The following is a 24,645-nucleotide window of genomic DNA, read 5'->3' on the forward strand; positions in this document are numbered from 1 at the left end:
TGGCATGGCTCTAACTTCAAGGCACTCCCAGTCTGGTAGGGAAGATTGGCGATATACCCAAATAGCTAATACTACATAGCAAGTACTAAGTGGCATGGGAGATGTAGAGATATGTTTTAGGCTGATAAAGAAGTAGTGAGTGAAGGTTTTATTTCACCACTTATATACCAAAAAAATGCCACATAATGGCATAGAAACTTCCTTTACATACTCATTTTTCCAGGTTAAAATAATTTTTAGATAACTAACATATAATAAATCTCATGTGCAAAACAATTCCACATACACTGTATCAGTTAATAGCCATCTTACAGGGTGGTAGAGAGGATTATGCCATATTTTATATTTAGGGAATCTAGAATTCAGCTAAGTTAAGTAACTTACCCAAGGTCACACAGCCAGGAAGTGATGAGCTCAGACCGGCAACCCGGACTTGTGATTGATGCTCTTTTAATTCTACCCAGAATCCTCCTGCAACATGCCCTCTTCCTGCCAGTATAAACTCATCAATCTTCTGGCTAAGAAATGAACTGTCTGATTCGCATTTTAAAAGAAGATGTGATGCAGTTCCTCATGCACACAAATGTCAAAGAGCCCTTTTTGATAAGGGAAGAATCTATTAAAACTCCTTACAGAGGTCAAGATCATGCAGAAAATGGAAAAACAAGTGCTGCCTGTGAGTCATGTGGGGTGGGGGGAGATGGCTGGAATTCAGCAGCATTTCTCTGGATGACCATTCGGGTTGGGTAATCGAGGAGGTGGCATTTTAGGTCATCTTGGGCCAGGCACATTGTTATCTAAATCATCTTCAGATGCCAAGCCTTTCACAGGGAATGTCAAAAAGAAATCAATAGCAGCTCTGGTGAAGAATTAAGGCTGTGTCTGACCTAAAGGACCTCAAATAGGAAACTGAGCTCTTTTTCATTCATGTCTCTGGGTTTCCATCTGTACTTCCTTCCTGTCTCATTTGTTACCTTGCTCAAATCATTTAACCATTCTGTCTTTATTTGTCTTTCTTCTAAAATGTTTGTAATTTAGTTAAGATGTTAGGACTTTGATTCTGAGAGTCTGTAAAGAGGTGGATTTACATGTGAAGTCAGCTTTGCAAACACATGCATAAAGTCAAATAACCTCTGAACCCAGCTCCCATTCTTGTCATGAGCCCATGTGCAAAATAACTCTTTGACATTCTCCATTCAAACATTTACCCTGTTGGCCTGAGATCCACCTGCAGAAGCTGAAGTCTTTAGAAGGTCTGGACAAAAATGATTATGCGTGTTTACATGTGGCTTACCTGTCAGGAGGCATGTGTAGGAAAATGTTCACAAACCATGGTAAACTTTTCAACTGATTTGCTTTAACCACTGTGTCCATTTCACCATCCTTGTTTACTCACCAATAATTAGAACACCCCAGTCCAGTCTGAGACTGCTCAAGGGCTGGACTCATGATTGAAGCAGGACGAAAGTATTTTCTTGGGCAAATTGTACATTCTGGGAAGAGGGAGACTTGCCTCATTCTTGGATCCTGACCACTGAGGAGCAGGCAATCCTGGAGCTGTCAGATGCCAACATGCGAAATAGGTCAGCTTAACAATGAAGCCCACAGGGGAAGACAGAGAGGAGTGGTGGAGAGAGAGGGAGAGAGAGCATGGAAGAATAGAGGGAGACTGAGACTGTACTTCTATTTCTACTGATATCACCTGAACCCCAGAATCCAGATGTGTCTAAAGGTAGACCTACATCTAGACTTTGCATTTAAGTGAGCCTATAGTATATTGCTTTTTATGCCCAAGTCTTTTAGAGTTGGGTTTCTGTTACTTGTAACTAAGACTTCTTGGGATCTCTTGTCTAAGTTGTGACATATCCTATTCAGTGAAATGTTAAACTGAAAGGAAGGAAGAAAGGAGAGAGGGAAGGAAAAAAGGAAGAAAGAAAGGAAGGGAGGTAGGAAGGGAGGGGAAACTCTCTTTGTAATGATTGGGAATGGTTACATGATATGTAGGGAAAAGGCCACTTAGCTTGTTATTATTATTATGTATAATAATAATAAAATAATAATAATATAATAATATATAATAATAATTATTATATATAATAATATTATATATAATAATCAATATGCTTATCGCAACAATGCAAAACAATGAACATCATTAAACATAAGTTCATTTTGTCTATCCAGGTGGATTATCAAAATCCACCAAAACAAAATAAGAAAATCAAAATAGAAAATATCTTATTCTATTATTTTTCTCTCCTCCATAGCAATCAACTGGTTTTTGACTGAACACTGCTCCCTAAGGTAAAATCTTGTTGAAAACTTAGTTTTAAACAAATGTTTTGATGAAATGTTTCACTGGCAAGACTTTGTTTCCACATTAAGAATCTATCAGTCTGACAAAGGTAAAGAAAAAAAATGCGCAAAGCATATGAACATAGAGTTAAAATGAAAAGGAGATACAAATGGCTCTCAATCATATGTAAAAATGTCTACCTCACTTTTTTTTTTTTTTTTTTGAGACAGAGTCTCGCTTTGTTGCCCAAGCTAGAGTGAGTGCCATGGCGTCAGCCTAGCTCACAGCAACCTCAAACTCCTGGGCTCAAGCAATCCTTCTGCCTCAGCCTCCGGAGTAGCTGGGACTACAGGCATGCGCCACTATGCCCGGCTAATTTTTTCTATATATATTAGTTGGCCAATTAATTTCTTTCTATTTATAGTAGAGACGGGGTCTCGCTCTTGCTCAGGCTGGTTTCGAACTCCTGACCTCGAGCAATCCGCCCGCCTCGGCCTCCCAGAGAGCTAGGATTACAGGCGTGAGCCACCGCGCCCGGCCCTACCTCACTTTTAATAAGATCAATGCAAGGCAAACTACCAAAATTATTTTTCACCTCTTGGACTGGCAAAGATCAGAAAGTTGGATAACATACTGAATGGAGGAGTGTTATCAGTCAGGGTACAACTAGAAAACCAGAAACCACTTGGAGTATTTCAAATCAAGGGAATTTAAAACATGGAGTTGTTTACCCAGAGGATATGAGAGGCTGAGAGGGTCCCAGAAAACAGTGAGGCCCCTGGAAATTAGCAACTAGCAACTGCGGAATACCAGACCCCAGGGACAAAAGAAAGGGTGTTGCCAGAGCCCAGGGAGCTGGGTGCATAGTGAGACCGTTCTACAGGACTGAGAGCCACCCGGCAGGAGCAGCTGCTGCCCTCCACACCCTTTCTATGCCCACACCCAGGCAGAAGGGGAAGAGTGAGAAATACCCTGGCTTCTCTATTCCTCCCTCCTTCCATTCTCCTACTGCTGCATCCCATTGGCCAGAGCAGCAAGATGCCAGCTGATGGGGGAGTCTGGAAAATGCAGCCTGCAGAAGTTAGCCCCCACAAAGCACAGTTCTAGGAATGGATCTGAGGGCAAACAGGCTCAGAACTACCAGAGGAGTGTGTGTGTGAAAGTAGGTAATCGCATACCTTGTGTGAGGTCATGAGTTCACATCTCTATGAAGGGCATTTGAGATTATCCAAATTATAAATGCATATCACTTTTAGCCCCATGACTCCAATTCTAGAAATTTATTCTTTATTTGTACTCCCACATATACATAGCTATGCAAGAACAAACTTATTCATTGCAGCATTATCAATAATGACAGATTGGAGACAATCTAAATGACCATAATTGGGGCCTCTTACATACATTATGACATATCCTATTCAACAGAATACCGTTTAGCTGTAAAAGAACAAGAAATTTTGTTTTGGTAATGATATGGAATTACTCTATGATATTTCGTTAATGGAAAAGATCAAGGTGTAGAACATTGTGCATAGCTTGTGTAACAAATGCTACCATTTTGTATTTAAAAAGGTAAAAATAGGAACATTAAACAAATGTGTGTAGAGGTAGATTTTCTCTAGGCGGGTAAACATTGGCTGCCTCCTGGGAGAGGAATTGAGAGGTTGGGAAGCAAGGGTGGGAGGGAGTCTTGTTAACTGAGTACCCGTTAGTACTTCTTGAATTTTGTTCCATGTGAATGCTAACCAAGCGTAGACAAATGGAATTTAAGTGGCATGTAAATAAAATAAAAACAAACTTTCTTCCACTTTACCAGTTTGTAGATATAAAAAAACCCCTTCAAGGGAGGAAACTGGATCTTTAGAGAAATTAACCCCTTTACCTTCTGAGTTCCTTTCTTAGAGGTTTTGTTTTGTTTTTAGTTGTTTGATTTTTCTGCTGCGGAGTGATCTGCAAATAAGCCATTTATTTCTTCTGCACAAATTTACACGGAGAGAACTGCCTCAACCCGCTGTCCTGAGAGGATGCTCAGGGATTTAGAAATCGCCAATGTAGCTCCACAAATGCTTTATTCTCATGGAGTGACACTTCCACCCTGCAGCTAAAATTGACAATGTGTTTGCACAGCCCAGTTGTTAGGGCTGAGGCCGTGGGTCTCAGGAAGATTCCCAGCCCCGTGCTTGATGGATGCGAACTCTCACTGAAACCCTGGCCTGGAGTGGAACCTTTCAACTCCCAGACATTCTTCCGGGACCGGGAACTCCTGGCATGAGCCCGAATGCGTTCCACACTTGCAGCAGTCTTGGGGCGCCCTTCTGACAGCGCGGGCTCCCTAGCTTCAGGACACTTGGGCGCGCGTTAGCCTGGACAACCCCCTGAGCCAGCGCGAACCCAGGTTATGTGTGTTGAATGAGTGAGCGTCGCTAGCACAGTAAATTCATAGGAAAATTAAAGGAGTCCAGATCGGGGTCACCACGGCGACTTTAAATGCCCAGGGACTGTGAAATGAAGAAGAGCTGTCCCTGGAGGAGCGCCACGGCAGCTTTGGCGAGGCTCCGCCGGTGGACCACGGTGTTTTTAGAACAAGGCAGGCCCCGGATTCTGGTGACCCATCACTCCGCAGTTGGGAGGGTCCGGGCCCCTGGAGCTCAGAGGCACAGGACGGGAAAAGCCTTACTTGAAACCTGAGCATGACCTAAAGTCGCAGCTGGAGGGTCCCCGGCTGCGGACCCAACACCGCACTGCACTGCGGGGTAGAGCCCCAGGAGGGGCGCGGGTCCCCGCCCCGGGCGCGCGCAGCCCCGCCCCGCCCCCTCCCGGTGCGCCCCGCCCCTCCCGGCGCGTGCCGCCCGCGCGCCCTGGGTGCCAGAGGAGCCGGCCCGGCAGGCACCCCCTGCCCTGGCGCAGGCGCCGTCGCGCTCCGCCCCTCCCGCCGGGCGCCCAGCACGCGCCCCCGCCCCGCCTCTGCACGCTCCCCCGCTCCCGGCGCCTCTGATTGGCGGCCGGCGGGGCCAGCAGGTGTCGGCGGCGGCTGCGGCCAGGCTGGCCTTGGCTGCCTGCGGCGCGGGCGCCTCCCTCGCAGCCGCCGCCGCGTTCCCGTCTCTTGCCCACTGCCGGGGCTCCCGCTGCGGCTGCGGTTCTGGCTGCCGAGTGCCCGCGGCGCCGCAGCCCGGCTCTGGCGCGCAGACCGACCCGCGCCCCCGCCTCGCTGCCCGCAGCCTGCCAAGCCCGCGCCGCGCTGCGGCAGGTGCCCTGGGCATCCCCAGGCGCGGCGGCTGGAGCCCGGCCGCCATCGATGACCCTGGCCGCAGACCTGCTCCAGGCTGGCCACCCCGTGTGAGTACCGTCCTTTCCTCTCCCCTCCCCTCCCGCAGCTTTGCGCCACTCTCCGCCTCCCGTTGCAGCAACTTCGGAGGTGGGTGTGTGGAGGTCTCTCACCTTCCCCCGCACCCCGTGCGCGTCCTGAGCCAGGGCCCCGGGGCACGGCCAGTCCTCCTCTGCGGAGGGGCGTGCGAGTGTGTGTGTGTGTGTGTGTGTGTGTGTGTGACTTGAACTTGCTCGAGGACCGTCGCAGAGTCGGAACCGCCTTTTTCTCTCGCTGTCTGGCTGGAGCTCGCCTCTGCGTTTCCCTCTCGTTTCTGATCCCGGCCGGCCACGTAGCGCTTGGGCTGCGGTTCACCGCGTACCCGCTGCGCTGCCGGCGCACCGGCGGGACGCCTGAGACCAGCTGGTGAGCGCCCGCAGCAGCCCGGCGCGGCGGACTGGGCACTTTCGAACTCTTAATTTCTGTAAAACGGAGCTAATTAGGGACTCGCTCAAGGTCACGGTCGGTGCACTGAGTTAGAACCCGGGTGGATCGCGTCTGGCCCCCACCCCAGGGCTGCCTGGGGAGGGGCGCGCTCTTGAGGGGGCGGTCACTTCAGCTTGGTCCCAGTCTCCTCGTACTCCTTTTCCGCCAAAGCCGCCAGACTAGAAGAGGTAGAGAGCCGGTCCCAGGGTACTCTACGGAGGCTTGGAGTTCACCGCGGGGGACCTTCTGGGTGAGCGTGGAGCGGAGCTCTTCCGTGGTGGGAACCCTAGGACATGCAGCATTTGGAGCAGTTCCTTTACCCTCACTTAATATACTAAGGTCTCGGCGGGGCAGGGGAGTTTGCTAGATGTCTGCTCTAAGATCCGTCTTGCTCCTCTTCCTTCCCCTGATATCAGCCCCGTCCCCGATGATAATAAGTATGTATCCTAAAGATTTTTAAATGCACACACCAGTTTGGCCCTAGGTGACTTCCTAAGAAAAGCGAGTACGCTGTGGGTTGCTTTCAATAACGATGGTTCCCACCTGCTCCTAGAAAACACCTGATCTGGCTTCATTTCTACCCTCCCCTCCCCTGACTCCTTGATCTGCATTTATTCATTTGCTTGACACTTTCCCAGGGGAGGATGAGGCCAGGTTCCAGTGGGATTCCTTAACTCCGGATCCCTTAAGGCAGCTCCCTTGGGGCTGTGGGGAGTTCTCAGGGCTTTGGCCAGAGAGAGCTATCCTCTCTTGCCATTATCACCTTATCCCTCCAACTCAGCTACCCTCACTCTGAAACTCAGTGATGAGATAGATGACTGCTTAGTTTTGTGATGATTGACAAGCATGTTTGAGACTGAACTTTTTCATTTATACAATGGAATGATTGCTGCCTTTCAATCTTCCCAAAGTACTTGGGGTTCAGAGGGTGTGACAGATGTGCAAATGCACTGGGGTTATATTACAAAGTAGAAGGAAGACGGTCCAAAGGATCTGGGACTGTGGAAGGAAATAGAGGTGATGTAAAGAATTTTGTAGCAACATCTGGGGCTCTATTTGCAGATTTCAAAATCCTCTTCCTAGAGAAATGTAGTTTGCTAATAAGACTTTGAAATTACTGGTTTCTATCTTCCTGATCATGTTTCTTGCCTGGCCATGGGCAACTGCATCTCTCTTAATTAGCCCCCCCCACCTTAATCTGGGGGGGGGGGCGGTCTCTGTGGGCTGGAAGCCATGTCTGTGGGGCTGGAGATTGTCTCTCAGGGATGGGGGTAGGCAGTGTGTGTGTGTGTGTGTGTTTTCTCTGAGGAGATGGTGTGTATTTGTTTGTAGCAGGGTTCTGTTTGCATTCTGGGTTTCATTTGTTTGTGCGTGTGGTAGGGAAAGGGGGAGTTTGGCTCCAGGATTTGTTCACTTTTAAGGAAGTGAAGTGTTAGCTGCACTCAGTAATTTGAACTAGCGGTAGCGTACACTGGGTCCCGTCTCCTTCCTCCCTACCCAGAGGGAGTCACAGTGGCTGAGAAGTGCCTCAGAAAACCGGACATCCCCCTGCTTTTGCCTTCCCAGTTACCATTGTGTTTGCGCAGCCTGTTGTCTCAAAGGCAAGTTAAAGAGGGATGACTGATCAGACCTTGGTGGATTTGTCTTCACATTATATTGAAGTATAATAACATAAAACAGTACAGTTCTGAAAGCGTACACTCAATTGAGTTTTCACAAACTGAACACACCTGGGTAACCAGTGCCCTGATTAAGACCTAGAATATTTCTAATCCCCCTATTGTAGGGGGACTATCCTTCCCTATAGGGATTATCCCTCAAGGGCAACCATCATCCTGCTTAGTTATATAAGGCAAGTTTTATTTTTATTACTATTATTATTTATTTTAGCATTTTAGTTCCCAAACTAAATTGAGACTTCTTTATAATTTTCTACCTCCTTTTTTATGAATGCAAACCAAGGGTAGTTCTACCTAAGCTAGAACAGAAAACTAGAAGGAAGAATTTGGTTTTAAGATCCAAGCAGGGGATGAGTTATTTGTCCCGCCTCACCATGATCATCAGTTCTTTGGTGGTGGGTTATATCTGACCCCAGAAGGAACAATGTTGACTTTGATAAATGGAGGCCAGTTTATCCCCCAAAGAACTTTTCCATAGAGTGAATTTGAATAATGCTGATATAAAATAGTATGATATTAAAATATGGATGAAGAAGAAAATGAGTGAATTCTCATTTGAAACATAAAAAAAGGAAATATTTTCAAAGTTAAAGATTGATGGAGAATCACAGAATTTCAAAGCTGAGTGATTTATGAACTATTTGTGCTGTTGCCACATGGTGGCGCCACGTTGGCTGGAGAGCCGAAACCTCTGTCCTTTCTCAAGACAAGCCCTCACTCTCAGAAAGGAATCCCAGGAATAAAATCCAAAAGCTCAGTATCTCCAAACATGGTTTCCAAATACTGTTTTCCAGTATCAGACAGACAACCCCCCTCTCTGGCCTCTACTACTAAATCCATGGATAGAACTGTACCCCAGCTCTTTAAAGAGATGGCTCATGGGTCGGGAGCAGGTGTGTATTGCAGAGGGGCGGAGTTGAGACACTATTGCCTTTCCCTCAGCATGTGGAGTTAAGGTGGTATGTTCTTGGGATTTTAAAGAGGGTCAACGGAGAAGCAACGATAGGTGGGTTGAGATCCTGTGGGTCTCATCTCACCCAGAATCCCCCCAAAGGTTTGAGAGAAGGAGTTCTCATTCGGCCAAGTTATAGGGAGGAGGTGGGGATGGTGTATCCAGGTGTGGAGAAGGCTAAGAGCACCCACCAGTGCCCTCCTCCCATTCATCAATCACCTTTTGCCATTTAGAAGATTGTATTCACTTGGTGGCTGCTGTGCCTGTGATCACCAAGAGTGTGGAGTGTTTGCCATGTACTAGGCAGTCTATATAGATTTACTCATCACAATAGGAAGAGGGTGGCTTTCTCATTTTATAGATAAAGGAACCAAGCCTCAAAAATGAAACACTCTTTCTAAATTTATATACTGTGCCAGCTAAAGTGAGGATTAAGAACCATGTCTCTGAGGTAACTTCCTGAGCTGAGTTGTACCCTCCTGCAGGGTGGAGGGAGGAGATTTGCATAATTCTTTTGTCCTCCCTGGCACCCAGTCTAGCACTTCGCGTGTAGCAGCCACTTAAATTTAAGTATGGGGTTGCTGGAAATAGAACATTCTTCAATAAGCAAGAGGGAGAGCCAGACAGTGAAGGGTAAGAACTTGAGGGTCAAGTCCCTGCTACCTGCAATCTTGGGTCTGAGTGTGTAGTTTTACTTTGTGTTTAAAATTTTAGGTAATGGAGCCCTGTCTTATCTATTTTTGTGATTTTTTTCATTCAATATTTTTTTTGCATGTGTTGCTAGCATATATTGATCATTGTAGAGCTAGTTGATTGATTTTAGTAAATTTGCATGTAATATTCCTTTGATATACCAGAGTTTAAATATTCCCCACTGATGGGTAATAAGATGTTTCTGCCTTTTGCTAAAAAAATATTGCAGGGAATATCCTTGCTAAGATCTTGTTGAAATGTACAAGAGTGTGTCTAAGGTACATATCCCCAGAAATTGACTAACTGGGAAGTAGGATATGCTTACATCAGCATGCATCTTCTACTTCAGCTCTGTGAGGTGCTGCAGATTATGCCCCCACTGTGTACTGTGTTACAGAGTTTCTTGTATCTCCGTATCTTTGTGACTGTTGTTAATCAGATGTTTTCCTTTTGGTTTATCTGATAAGCATGGAATGTATTTCACTGCTCTTTTACTTACATTTCCCATAGAAATTATCTTTTAAATATATTTTGGTTTTCAAGTTTTCTTTTCTATGCCTTGCCATTTTTATACTGGAAAAATTTTGTTTTTTTCATAGTTAGGTCTTTGAACTCACGTGAAATTTATATTTCTGTATCGTATGAGGCAGGGGTCTGTTTTCTATGTTGAAAACCATTTGTTCCATTATCATTTAGTGACTAGTTTATTATTTTCTCATTTATTATGTTGCCATCTCTGTCACATGCCAATTTCTTTTGTATTCTTGGGTCTGTCTGTGTTCTATGCATTTTTTGTGTGTGTGTGATTCTGGAGCTAATACCATTTCATTTAATTATTAAAGCTTTATAATAAATTTTCCATTCTTACTCCTTTTCTTTAGAATTCTCTTGGCTATTCTTGACAATTAAGGCTTCAACATCAATTTTAGAATCTATCTTTTCCAATGAAAATTCATGTTATCATTTACATTGAATCTGTAGGATTAATTGGGGGAGATTTTTTTTTTATCATTTCACTAGTGATACATCCCATTCATGGACATGGTTTATCTTCTATAAGTCTTTTTTCCTCCCAGATCATTCTATAAACTTTATAATATTCTCCATAAAGATCTGGAACTTGTATTAGGTACCTTATAGGTTTTTGCTGTCATTTTTTAATTAACAGCTCTATCGAGGCATACATCACATACCATACAATTCACCCATTTAAAGTTTACAATTCAGTGTTTTTTAGTAAATTCACAGGGTGTGCGGCCATCAACACAATCTAGTTTTAGTACATTTTGAATCTGCAAAAAAAACTCTATGCCCATTAACAGTCATTCCTCAATTCCCTCCCCTGCCACACACACCCAGCCTTAGGCAGCTACCAATCTACTGTCTCAATATATTTGCCCATTCTCTGTATTTCATGTAAATAGAATCATACAATAATACAATGCATGATATTTGGTGCCTGGCTTTTTTACTTAGCATAATGTTTTGAAGGTTTATCTATGTTGTAGTATGTGTCATTCGTTTTTATTGGTATATTGCATTCTATATATACCACATTTTACTTATCCTTTTATTAGTTGCTTACAGGTTTTATTGATTTTGTGAATGGGATCTTTTTCCCTCCAGTTGCATTTTTTAATTGATTACTGTACTGCCAATGTATAGTAATGGGGTCAACTTTTTATATGTTAATTTTCTATAATGCATCTTTGTTGGTAGAATTCCTAGATATTCTGTAGAAAGCCATATGTAGCACAAATAGTGAAGATTTCGTTTCTCATATTTTAAAATTGTTTGTGTCTTTTTCTTGGCATATTCCACTTTCTAGACCCTCTGGCATCATGCTGAGTAATAACGGTGATAGTGGACCTCCTAGTCTAGTGTCTGACTTTGGTAATGCTTTTAAATATTCGCTGAGAGTGTGATGATTGCTTTAAGTTTGGGGTAGGTATCCTTTAATGCTAAGAGATTTTATGCTTTTGTGTTCTAATAGTGTTCTTTGTTTTTAAAATCATGCTTGTGTTAAGTTTTATTCCTTTTCTACATCTTTGATCTATTTAAGTTTAATTATTAAATATATCAATCCATTTTGAGTTTTCCTTCCAAAGTTTATATTATGAGAACATTATATATATTTCCAAGTATAAAATTATATTTTAAGCTTTTTCAAATTATACTGGCACCCCACCCTGAGAGTGAACTCCCCTTTCAGAGAAGTATTTTTTCTTCTCCTACTTGAGGATCAATGACTTGAGCAAAGATCAGAGTGGCTAATGGTTTAAAAGGCTAGTAAATATGAAGTACTCTGAACAGGGCCTGGCACATAAATGTTAATTATTATTGTAATTATACAATGCAGTTAGTAATAAATTATCAAAGAGCATTGATTTGGAGTTCTAAAGAAGAGACTTCACTGGAGGCAGGATTTGTCCAAATGGGGTAGTTCATGGAGGAGGTGAGATTTGACCTGGAATTTGAAGTTAAATTTAACCTAATTGTGTTAATATAAAATATACTATATTAATATTCGTAGAAATACAGGCAAACAGAAAGAAGAAAAAAATCACCTATATTTTCACCACTCAGTCACTTGAAATTTTGTATATTTTTGCCCAGAGGTCATTTGATATCATGTACACAAATATAGACCTTTTAAATTTTCATTTTTTGAACCCACTAGTTGTGAGCCTTCATAAGAATAAGAGGTATCATCACATAAAGACATTCACTAATGAACTGTCCACTTCATCTTAGTTTCCATTGTGATGTCTTAGCCTAACACTAATGGGTGTCTACCTACCTAAGCACCATTTTGTTTATGGGTCAATTGCTCCCTGATGATACAGACTTTTATTGGACAGGAAAGAGCAAATCCATTGTAGAGTAGAATCGCAAACCAAGGTGGAGGCCTTGGTGAAGTTGATAAAACTGACTTGACAATCTGTAGGAAACACTTACTCATCGTTGAACAAATGGCTTGCTGGTAGCCTAAAACTTGATAAGGATTGAAAAAGAGAAAGGGTAATGGAGAGAGGACATGCTTCGGAAGAATATGAGTTGCATGATAAAATAGGAAAAAGTTCTTCTGATGCCCTTCCTCAAATAATTTTGTGCAACAATAATGCTCTTCCTGAGCTTGTCAAAAATGTCAAATGCTCATTGAATGACGTTTTGTGCTCTTCTTTATGTTTGCTTGGAAAATTATGCCCCAAATATGAAAACTTGATTTGTTCTAAGATAGCACTTTCCAATAGAAATATGATACTAGCAACACACATGGTTTAAAATCTTCTAGATGACACATTAAAAAATGTAAAAAGAAAGATGAAACTAATTTTAACATATTAAAATTAGTAATATAATTTAAGACAATATGTCAAATATACTTTTGGATACATTTTAAGATATAATCAATATAGAATTGTTAAAGAGATATTTGAAATTCCTTTTTTGCTATATAAAGTCTTTGGAATCTAGTGTGTGTATTTATAACCACCACACATTTCAACTGGACTAGCCACATTTTTAGTGTTCAGTAGCCACATGTGACTAAGGCTACCCCATTGGACAGTGCAGTTCTTAGAACTAGTCTGAAGTTGTAATTATGTTAAAATTTGGTACAATATCAAATAAAATGTATTTTCTTTTTTTTATTTTCCTAAAATATAATGCTAGTCAGACCTTTGTGTTTCCCATTATTTGCTGTGAAATTTTAAGTGGACTCCCCTTAAGTGACTATTCTCTGATAACAAGTATCCTTGTGTAATAAGGAACACATGAATATAATTTTTAAACGAAAATAAGGCGATGCTGCTTCTTTAAATTCAACACCATATGAGCAACTTTAATGCCAATAATTATTCTTCTGTGTCATTATTTTCATCCTCCTTATTATCTATTTAATTTACCCTAATTTATTCAACAAAACCATTCTTTGGCATTAGGCACTTTAGATTTTTTATTGTAACTTTGTCTTTGTGTACATTCTCTATTTTTCTTGGGACGAATTACATTGTCAAAATTTGTTTACGTTTCTTTAAGCTTTTAATATGTATTTTCAAATAACCCTCCAGGAAACTTTATAAATTTATTTTTCCGTCAGTAGTGTTTGCATGTGCCAGATCCTCATGCCTTGCCCTGGATAAATATGATTATTTATTAACACTGCTAGTTTCTTAGGCAAAAGGAACGATCCCAGAATCTTGCTTTTTACTTCGCTTTTCTTTACTGGTGAGGCAGAAAATATCTGTGTGTTTATCGGCTTTTCATGGCAAACTTCACTATGGAATTATCTACGGGAGTTGTCTCTCTTACACCCTGTGCATTCTGTGACTTGCATTTATCACTTAGTGTTTTTGAAAGAACTATCCTGTTGTTTAGCTCAGATCATGTTCGTATTTTTAACTGCTAAATACCATTCTGCCATGTAAAATTATCATATTTATTAATCTGTTCCTCTATGGTAAACTTTAGATTGTTTCTGTATATATTTTTGGCTTTTACTTATAGGTGTTCAGTAAACATGTTTGAAATTTATTGATGTACATGCACAAGAAATTCTTGAGGATATATGCCTAGAAATGGAATTGCAGTGTTTGATTTTTATATAAACTTTGAATTTGACCATCCGTTGCCAAGTTGCTACCCAAAGTGGCTGTACTTATTTAAACTCCTATAGCAATGTAGACAGATAATATCTGTCTCATTAAGGAAATACACTCCAGAAGGAAGAACAAAGATGTTAAAGGAAAAAGTACATATGTGTGTATTTATATATATATAAATATCCTAAAGTTAATTTAGAAAGCTCAGAGGTTTCAGGCCTTTTCATTTTGAATCTTGCACCATATAAATGATTGTATATAAATATAAATCATAAACATCATACAAATATTTACCTGGCTTGGGAGAACTGGTAAGAGTTTAAGTGGTCAGCTATTTAGTGCTGCCTTCAATCAGGGCAGACTGTGAGAGGAGATTAAGCACCTGTTAAGGAGAACCAGGAAAGCACCTCTGTCCAGCTTGGCCCCCACCTCACCCATTCCAGGGCGTGGATTCCACCATTGGATAATTAACTCGTTTTCATCTTCTCTTATTTTAAAATTTAGAAGACCTTGGTTGGGGTCACTCCAAAGTAACACTGTCATTATCACCCAAATGCAAATGAGTTTATGTATCATGGCCCGTTTACAGGATGGAGGATGAACACAGAACACAAAACACAAACGCAGAACACAAAGAAAAACACAGACACACATACAAACGGTTGACTCGAGTAATAATACACCAGGTCCATTTTATTTTTATGCTCTAAAAAATTAAAGTTAGTTTCTTGTACGTAACCACCCAGGCATTGCAGCAATGGCCATAAATTCTGGAATAGCCTTAGGGAAGCAGATATCCCCTGACTCAGAATCTCCAGGTGGTTGCTCTAGGCGCCAGGCATAGATCATGGACCGAGATTAGCAAGGATGAGCAAAGCAAGTCACAGGGGCCATTTCTCATCCCCAGCTTTTCTTAGGGTGATCCCCTAAGATCTTCTGCTGAACCCCGGCAGCTGTGCCTGGCTTAGGTCGCCCCTTCCTTGAGGGGTCTTACCCGTCATTGACTAACCAGCCATCTTATGGGGTGTACGCAGCAATCACAGGAACAATGTGTTAATTGTGTGGCCTCCAGACCCCCAATGCCATGGGGTGGGGAAGCTCTTGCTTACTTGCAACTCAGGTCCTTTGTTATGCCTCTAGGCAACACCTTTGTTTATCACAGGGAGCCTGTCTGGAAACAGATTACTTTCAAACACTCTGGGCAGAACACATACATTACTCACTAACTTTAATTCTTAAACTAGGAAAATATATGTCAGTCCTCTACATTTATGTGACCAATTGCTGGTTATAGGATGACCAGAACAGCATGGCACCACCAGCAGGTTAGTGAGGAAAAGGCTGAGAGAGGGACTTGGTTGAGGGAAAGGCTGGATGGACGCTTTAGTAAGAGAAACCTCACCCCTCTCACACTTACCCCGAGAATGAACTCTGCATTTCTGCAAGGAGAGTAAAAAGAGCTTTATGAAAACTGCGTGCCTGAAAGCTTTTAGAAAATTGTTTTTGGTGTTTTTATTCAACCATTACCTTCCATAGGTAATTATGAGTTAAATTTTCTGTATATATTTATGTGTCATCAGCTGGGGCAAGAAAAACACTCTATGGAATGTCATTTTGTGGCTGTGATTTACAGTGTGTAACACCACTGCCGAGACAGATGTGCGACCCGCCGCTGGGATGCACAAATCCGTACTGTGGGCTGACAATTTCATCTACTGAGCAGACGCTGGGGAAGAGGATACAAGACGTGTGTGCCCAGGGGAGGAGCGTGATGCCTGGAGCACAGAGGTGCCTGTGGCCTCAGATCTAAAGTGGCTATTTGACACCGAATCCCGTGGTAGCTCAGATAATGAGGTCCTGCTATAAGGTTCCCTCTTTTTCGTGTGAAATGTAACTATTTTCAAAGCGTGTGGGTCAATTTTTTAGGCAGGTTCATATTTTAGGCTTGGAAACCTAGATGACAGGGTTCTATTGGAATCATTGGGCAAAAGAAAAATAACTCAAGACTCTTTCCATTGTGTTTTCTCTGAAGATAGCCCCATCTGTGTAAGCAGCACTTCCAGTCCAAACCTCTTCCTGACTGCCTCTTGAAAACCTCTGTCTATCTCCAGTATCATTTTGCTTTATGTCGCTGCAGTCTCAGAAAATATGACAGGTGCTGCTTTTGTGTTTGTGTGATGTAAATGCCATTTTGTTGTTTTGCTTCTTTTGAGAAACAATTTATTAATCATTAGGGATTTTGATTTTGCTAGAATGACATGTAAGCAGAGTACTTGAGGTTAATCTCTTTCTTTTACAACTAATTAGAAGAAAAATCAGAAATGCTGTTTTAATTGCATCCTTGTTCAAAGCCGAACCCACCAATCGATTTTTCAGCTAGTGGATGTCAGGTGGCTCCCCAAAGGGTTGCAGATCTTGCGGTCTGGCCCCTGAGTGCCGTGGAGATCCTCTGAAGGCTCCCTTGTCTGAATCCTTCCTGCCATGGGTTCCAGGTACAGGTGATGCTTGCTCTTCCCATGGCCACTGCCACCCCCTACTTTCTATGGACGGTGATGCAATGAGGACATTTCCCCCTTCTCTTTTGTACCAGGTCCAAAAGCAGCAAAGAGAAGGAGAAATAAAAAGACCACTTTTGGCAAACCTGGAGATAGTTAAAATTGCTTCCAACAAGGTGGAAAGGTTGCCAGAAGAAGCGAGATCAGTCGGGGCAACAAGGGAGGAGGCATAGAAATGAATGTGCTGGGCATGCTCAGTCAAGACCACTTCTTGAGGACAAGGGCTCATGTTGGGAGTGCAGCTCCCAAGCCCCATCTAGTAGCAGTGGGATAAGGAAGCCGGCAAAGACAGCCCGCACTTCCTGCCACCACCTCCACCCCTACTTCTCTCTCTGCTTCTCTCCAGAATTGTTACTGCTTCTTTTCAGAAGAACCAACTTTTGGCTTTCTCTTCTCTAGTCTGTCATTCTTTTCTATTTATTACTCTCTGTTCTCATCTTTACTATTTCTTTCCTTCTACTACTTCTTTGGGTTTATTTGGTTTTTCTAATCTCTTAAATTTACATGATTAACTTATGGCCTTTTTTCTTTATATGCATTTAGGAGCATTTAGTACTATAAATTTTTATCTAAGTATTGCTTTAGCAATATTTGCATTTCACAACTTTTGGTGTATAGTTTTTTTTTATTGTTCACAGGTAAATTTTTAAGATTTTCATTATGATTTCTTGTTTGATTCTTATATGACTTATTGATACTTTTTTCTAGAAATTTTTAACAATTCTTTTTCTATTTTAATGCACAATGATCAGAGAATGTGATCTACATGATTCCAGTTCTTTGAAATTTGTTTTTATTTATTTATTTTGAAATTCGCTGACACTTGTTTTGTGGCCTGTTCCATAGTCATTCTTCACAAATGTTCCATGATTTCTTGAAGAGAAAGTTGTTGGTTGCAGTAATTCATATCTGTCCATTAGCTTAAGCTAGTTAATTGTGCTATTCAAATCTTCCATTTTCCTTGCTGATTTTTGCAGTTTGATTCATCACTTACTGTGGAAGAAATATATAGAGGTGCATTTATCAATTTCATTTTGTGCTTCTTTTAATATAGCTCTGTGTATGTTGAAGCTTCATGTTATTAGGTGCTTTCAGTTTGAGTATTTACCATCATGAAACAACCCTCTTAGTTTCTGGTAATGCCTCTTATTTTTAAGTCTGTGTTTAACAGAGCTATTAATATACTAGTTTTCTTTTGGTTAGTATTTGCCTGCTTTATCTTTTTCTTATCCCTTTACTGTCCTTAACAGCATAAAGTTGCTCTATTTTTTTCCTAACCTATAATTTTGACTATGAAAGTTATGCTTATTTACAGTGTTTCTATTACTATATTTGGATTTACTTTAGCACTTTAATTTGTTTTCTCTGCTAGTTCCACTTCCACATACTTACTCTAGCTGCTCTTGGTATTGATTTTGGCCTCCTTTCCAATCCCATATTACCTTTCCCTCCTCCACTTATTCAAAGGCTTTATATTCCATTTCTGTTTTCTAGTGCTTATTATATAGTAATTTTAACATAAATATTTACCATAACATCTAAACTGAATCAGATTCATTCCTGTCCTTATGAGCAATTCAAGGACTTTATATTTAACTCTGATCACCTTCCTCCCCAAATTATATATTAATATTGTCTGATATTTTAGGCCAAACTTTTAAAAACATCATGAATAAGACTTTTTATTACTTTTTTCACATGGTATATAACTTGCTGGCATTATTCTACTATCTTCCAACTTCCATTCTTGCATTTTGAGAATTCACCTAACAATCTGATTATTGTTTCTTTGTAATGATCTATCTTTTCCGTCTAGCTGATTTTAGTACCTTTTGTGTGTCTTTGTTGTTCTGAATGTCATTATGGCATGTGTAGAAATGGGTTCCTTTTTAATTTTCCCACTCAGGATTCACTGGGCTTCTTAAATGTGAGGACTGATATCTAATCAGTGATCTGGAAGGTTTTCAGCGGTTGGGTCTTTGAATATTCTCCCCCTTTCTCTACTATCTAGTTCTGAAACTCTGACAGATGTGTGTTGGACCTTCTTCCTAGATCATATGTGACCTTTAACCTCTCTTTCATGTTTCACTTTATTAGTGCTGCATTCTGGGTTATTATTAGTATTTCAGCTCTGTCTGCTAATTTACTAATTCTCCACTTTGCTGTATCTATTCTGGTTTTTAACCCGTCCACAGTGTTTCCATTAAATACTATTTTAAAAAATTTTTATGGGATCTATAATACCTGTATGGTTTTTATATGGTTCTTTTTCAAATCTGTGTGATAATTTTTATAGTTTCTTGTTTATTCATTACATTTTGACAAACTCTTATTTCTTTAACCACATTAGGCATACATAAAATAGTTTCTCTATTTACAGGAATTTAGTGATCAGAGAAGACTGATCAGGCAGTCTCGTTCTGGGTTCTTTATTAATGTATAATAAAGTCAGGGAACAAATAAGGGACCAAGTACTCTAAGACCCCCTCTCCCAGACCTTGTACATTTCCCAGTCATAAAGGGCAGTAGGTGTTTGTGAGCTTGGGTAACACTGAACTTCCTCAGACAACCCCAGCCCCCTCTGTAAGGGCCAAAAGGTACCTGCCCGTTTGTAGTAAGTCTGCTTTTCTCTGGTGAGGTTCAGAAGGATGCCGTCACTCTGGGTTAAAGATCACACTTACTCTGGCCTTCCGCCTCCTCCACAGACCTGGTCAACAGGGAACCCAAGACGCCCATCTCTCCTCCTCCTCCTTACTCATGGTCCCACCACCACCATGCTCCTTTGAGTGGCCCAGGACTCGTCTTATCATACCTTTTATCTCTGTTTACTCAGTCCCTGAGTCTCTAAGCTCACTTCTCCTTGTTTCATGAAGACTTCATCTCCAGGTTTTGCCACTGTCTCCAGCATTGCTCTTGCATTAGTCTTGGCAATATCCATAAAAAGGCATACCTTGTTTTATTGGGCCCTACTTTATTGCGCTTTGCAGAGAGTGTGCTTCTTCACAAATTGAAATTTGTGGCAATCCTGTGTCAAGCAAGTCTGTCCGTGCCATTTCCCCGACTGCATGTGCTCACTTCACGTCTCTGTGTCACATTTTAAGAATTCTTGCAACATTTAGTACTTTTTGATTATTATTACATCTGTTATGGTGATCTGTGATCAGTGATCTTTGATGCTACTGTTGTCATTGTTTCGGGGTGCCACGAACTGCACCCATGCAAGTGACAAAATTTCATCAATGTTATGTGTGTTCTTACTGCTCCACCAACTGGTGTTATCTTGTCTCTCTCCCCCTCCTCAGGTGTCCCTATTCCCTGAGACACAACAAAGTTGAAATTAGGCCAGTTAATAACCCTATGATGGCCTCTAAGTGTTTCAGTAAATGGAAGTATTGCACACCTCTTACTTTAAATCAAAAGCTAGAAGGGATTGAGCTTAGTGAGGAAGGCATGTCAAAGCCGACGTACGCTGAAAGCTAGGTCTCTTGTGTCAAACAGCCAAGTTGTGAATGCAAAGAAAAAGTTCTTCAAGGAAATTAAGAGTGCCACTTTGGTGAACACATGGATGATAAGAAAGTGAAACAGCCTTATTGCTGATTTGGGGAAAGTTTTAGTGGTCTGGATAGAAGATCAAACCAGCAACGACATTCTCTTAAGGCAAAGCCTAATCCAGAGAAAGGTTCTAGCTCTCTTCAGTTCTTCCCCTGCTGTTCCTTTTGCACTCCCCAGCCTCTCACCTTGTGTTGTTCTCTATGTCATGCATGCACGACTTTTCTCTCTTTGTTCTATGGAAATGGTTTTAGTGTCTCCTCTCTGAATAGGGAGGAATCCTGGTTTACAGCCCAGAACGTGGTTGTAACCACCTGGCATTAATTTTCATCCAGTGATTCTTCTCCACATTCATGGAAGAACTCCTAACATAATTACCCTGCTAGTAGAAATGGATGTCTCGCATTGTTTCTGTTCTTCCTCTAAGAAACATGAGAAATTCACTTAGTTGCCAGAGATACAGAGACTGAGACCTTGCATTTTTTTCCTCTTTCAGACTCACTGTTCTTATTCAAAAATAAGCTTTTGGGCCTTGGGAGGACAGGCAATACTTAATACTCAATACTTACTTAATACTTACATAAGATAAATTTGGTAAAGACAGTGAATTTTAAGAAAATGCCAGCACTCTGTAGCATGAGGAGTTGAGAGCATATAGCATTCACCTGTTAAATAGGAACTAACTACAAACTTTCCAGTTATCAGCAAAAACATGTCTAAAGACTTTATAAAATTGTTCAGGTTTCATTGTGGAAGCAAAGAACTAATTTTAGTGTAAACCAGTGCCCCCAATGAGCATGTACAAATAAGACGACTGGGCAGTGGGAATGTCGTCTTTTATGTCAGTTTTGTCTGTGCAGGGGGTTCACTGCTTATATGTTGCCCTTCAGACAGATGCCTAACAATGTGTCACAGAAGCCTTAATATTTTTAACTTAAGACCCAGTCATTTTATTTCTGGGAATCTAGCCTAATAGGGGAAAAAAATCTTTTCCTGTGGTGGTGTTCACCTATAATTCCAGCTTCTCAGTTGCTTGAGGTGGGAGGATTGCATGAACCCAGGAGTTCAAGACCAGCCTGAGCAACATAGTGAGAATCTCATCTCTAAAAAAAATTTTTAAAAAAATCCTCAATGTGGAAAACTCTTTAAATACAAAAATGTTTATCATAATATTTTATAAAAGAGCACAAAATTAGAATCAACCCAGATGTACAATGCTAGGGACGTAGGTCAGTAAATATATCCACTTGATGAAATATAATGCAGCTATTAGGAGTGATGCTTAAAAGTGGTTGTGCTAATATGGAAAATATGCTTGAGATAAAGTGTTTAGTGAAAACAAATGCATACTTCTGTGTAAAACTAGGACACAACCACCACCACCACTACCAACTACAAAGAGAGGGAGAGGCCAGGCACAATGGCTCATGCATGTAATCCTAGCATTCTGGGAGGCCGAGGCAAGAGGATTGCTTGAGGTCAGGAGTTCAAGACGAGCCTGAGCAAGAGTGAGACCCCGTCTCTACTAAAAATAGAAAGAAATTAATTGGCCAACTAAAAATATATATAAAAAATTAGCCGGCCATGGTGGTGCATGCCCGTAGTTCCAGCTACTTGGGAGGCTGAGGCAGAAGGATTGCTTGAGCCCAGGAGTTTGAGGTTGCTGTGAGCTAGGCTGATGCCACAGCACTCTAGCCTGGGCAACAAAGTGAGACTCTATCTCAAAAAAAAAAAAAAAAAAAAAAGAGGAAGAAATGAGACTTAAATGAACCAATGTGTTAACAGTGGTTGTGTTTGTTTGATGATATCAGAGTGATTAATTTTTTCCTATAGCATTTATTAATAATATCTTTCAAGTTTTCTTAATGAGAAGTTTTTTAGGGGCGGGATGGTGGGGTATTAAAAATCTCACAAAAGCTCCAGAAAAACTCAAAAGAATGAGAGGGGCAGAGAGAGCTGTTGTGGACGCCTTTTGGTGTATACTTGGGGGTTTGTTACCCTTTGACAACCGTTTTGCAGATTGGAGGCTCCAAAAGAAAGAGGTACACAGGATTGGGGTAGGAAGGGTGCCCCGACTGAGCCAGATGGAGGTAAACGTTGTTGAGTTGTCACCTACCCCAGTCTGGAAATTCAGGGTCAGCGCTGCACACCTTGCTTCTGGGTTCTCCTTTGTCTGGCGTAGCTCTGGGTACAAGCGGGCGCTCAGCAGTGTTTGTTGAATTTAGAATCAATAGGCAGGGAGTGTAGCAGATTCCACTGGCCACATTGCTGACGTTATGCCTTTAGGGTGTTACCTTTGGATTTTGAAAAACAAAGCGAAGGAAATTTGTTTTTCATTTCTATCCAATTTGAAGTAAACATCCATGAGCATTACTGCTCAACAAAACAACCTTCCCAGCCTTTGGTAGTTCCTCCCAAATTGCTCAGCCATTTTGTTTAAAATAAAGCTACAGCTATTTTGGTTAGGGTATGCTTAAAAGTTCTGTAATCTTGTTTATAGAATTCCTAATTATCCTCGAAGTAGCTAACTTTAATTAAAGTATGTGTCTCTGAACCTCCTGCTGGTGGAAGATGTATTACCAAAGGATAGAGCTGGGTTTGTGAAACCCACAGTAGCTCAGGCTAATGTTAAAGATCATTAAATAATTTCCCTCCTGCCATGGCACTGAATTGGAGTTTTTTTTTTTTTTTTATTGCCTAAAGCAATTTTACACTCCTCTTTGTTATCTATCTAATAGGATATTATCTAGGACCAAATCTCTTTATAATGTTATTGCTTATATGTGTTTGAATACAGCCACAGTTCAAAAGGCCGAGTTGAGCACAATACTTTGTTGTAAGCTTTTATATTTGAGACTGTTTTCTTTTGAAAACATACACTCCAGTCTATCTCAAACATTTATTTCACCTTTCAGTATATTGAAGCTTCAAAAAAAAAAAAAAAGAAAAAAAAGAAAGGAAGGAAGAAAAGAAAGAGAAAAAGAAACTTATTTATTGCATTCAGGCCTTGGGTCTCTGAAGAAACCACAGTATAAAAAAGGATCACATCAGAGAGGCAAATTTGAAATCCTCTGGTCCAGAGGTAGAAACTGGAGGACCAAAAGGTATCAGTAGATCATTCTCGCACTTCCCCAGGTGATACGGTACATTGGCGACACTAATGAATCCCATGGGTGCGATTGCTATAAATTGAGTTCCTTGGTTAATCGCAATATGGTAAGAGGAAACTGTGACAATTAGTTAAGTATCTCGCGTGATGGATAATGGCGCAAGCAGGAGTATTAACAGGCAGAGATGGCGAATCTGTATGTGTCTATTCCATGGAGAAGTCACCACCCACTCTGTGACAGAGGGGGACTAGTGCGATTACTCTGCCGCCATGTGGTTGACTGGTTTCCTGCCATGTGCTATTGGAAAGAGGTCCTCAGCAGCGGTGACAGTCAGATGAGGTCTGGAAGGGGTAAGTGCATGAAGTTGGACTCATGCATAGCCTTGTTGTTGGGGCCACGGGGACAGGCTGTTGGACCATGCTGCTATGTCCATTTTGTACGAAGGCTCATCGAACTAGCACTGGGGAAGAGGCTGACTGACCTCCACAGGTGTCGTTTTGTCCCTCCGGTTACTGAGAGCTTCCTCTGCGGCGGATGTGTTTGAGCTACCTCGTGGTATTCATATATCACTGCTTTGTGCCCACTGTGAAAAATCCATCCACACACTTCTTCCCTGGCCCCCTTGTCACTGATGTTTTTCAATCTGGTTCTTTCCCATCCGGCCACACTCTTAGCTACAGCCCACAAATTGGTGTAGGTCCATTCTTCTGGGCATCTCTCAGTCCAGACAATGTGGAAAGTCAATCATGCCACTTGAACTTCTGCCCCCCCCCCAGAAGAAATTCCCTTCACTGTTGTCCTGCAGAGCCACCCTCGAGTGGGGGTGTGATGCTACAGCTGTCCACTTCTGGTTGGTCTCAGTCATATCTCACAGAATCATCCGTAAATCAGGCTTGAAGTTTTCCCATTTCCATTGGCTGATCATAAAGGAACTTCCCATAAGGACACAGGTGTGAACTGAGGGAAAAGAGACAAGGCCACAGGCATAGGTGGCACAGGAGTATTTGAGTCACCTGCCCATGCAGCTTATACCTTCCGGAACTGCTTGAGTTTCATTCCTTGTATACCATTTCTAGCAGACGCCTGCAGTACACATCTAGCCTCAAACTAAGCAGAAAGCGAGCCAGAAGGTCACATGGCTACTTGATGTCCCACGGTCAGGTGTTCTATACCAGGGCTTGGCAGCAAGCATGAGCTATTTCTCAAAAGGAGACTACCATCTGTAGAGGAGGGTGTGGCCGTGTCCTAACACCTTATAAGCATTTGCAGTTGCTTCTCCCACAGCTTCCCAGAGGTCCTGGGTGGCATCTCTGTTTGTTATGGACACTTTACAAATCACTGGATCTGTTGGGTCATTCACAACCCCAAGGATGGAGTAGCTGCTGCCTGAACTTGCTTCTGAGCCTCTTCTTGC

At 41.7% G+C, this 24,645-nt stretch overlaps 1 protein-coding gene across 4 annotated transcripts in view; it reads left to right on the forward strand.

Annotated features, from left to right (window-relative positions):
- The first annotated feature begins 5,338 nt into the window (after positions 1 to 5,338).
- Positions 5,339 to 24,645, forward strand: part of MYRIP (myosin VIIA and Rab interacting protein) — a 334,798-nt gene continuing 315,491 nt past the window's right edge. For 2 of the 4 annotated variants that reach the window (XM_076006566.1, XM_012770198.3), the window contains exon 1: positions 6,108 to 6,339. The gene's annotated coding sequence lies outside the window, so the exon portion shown is untranslated. Of the gene's footprint in view, positions 5,636 to 6,107; positions 6,340 to 24,645 lie in introns of those variants that run through there. The other 2 variants (XM_020285128.2, XM_020285059.2) reach the window with 2 other exon arrangements.

This window comes from Microcebus murinus, chromosome 1 (genome assembly GCF_040939455.1).
Source record: "Microcebus murinus isolate Inina chromosome 1, M.murinus_Inina_mat1.0, whole genome shotgun sequence".
Taxonomy (NCBI): Eukaryota; Metazoa; Chordata; class Mammalia; order Primates; family Cheirogaleidae; genus Microcebus; species Microcebus murinus.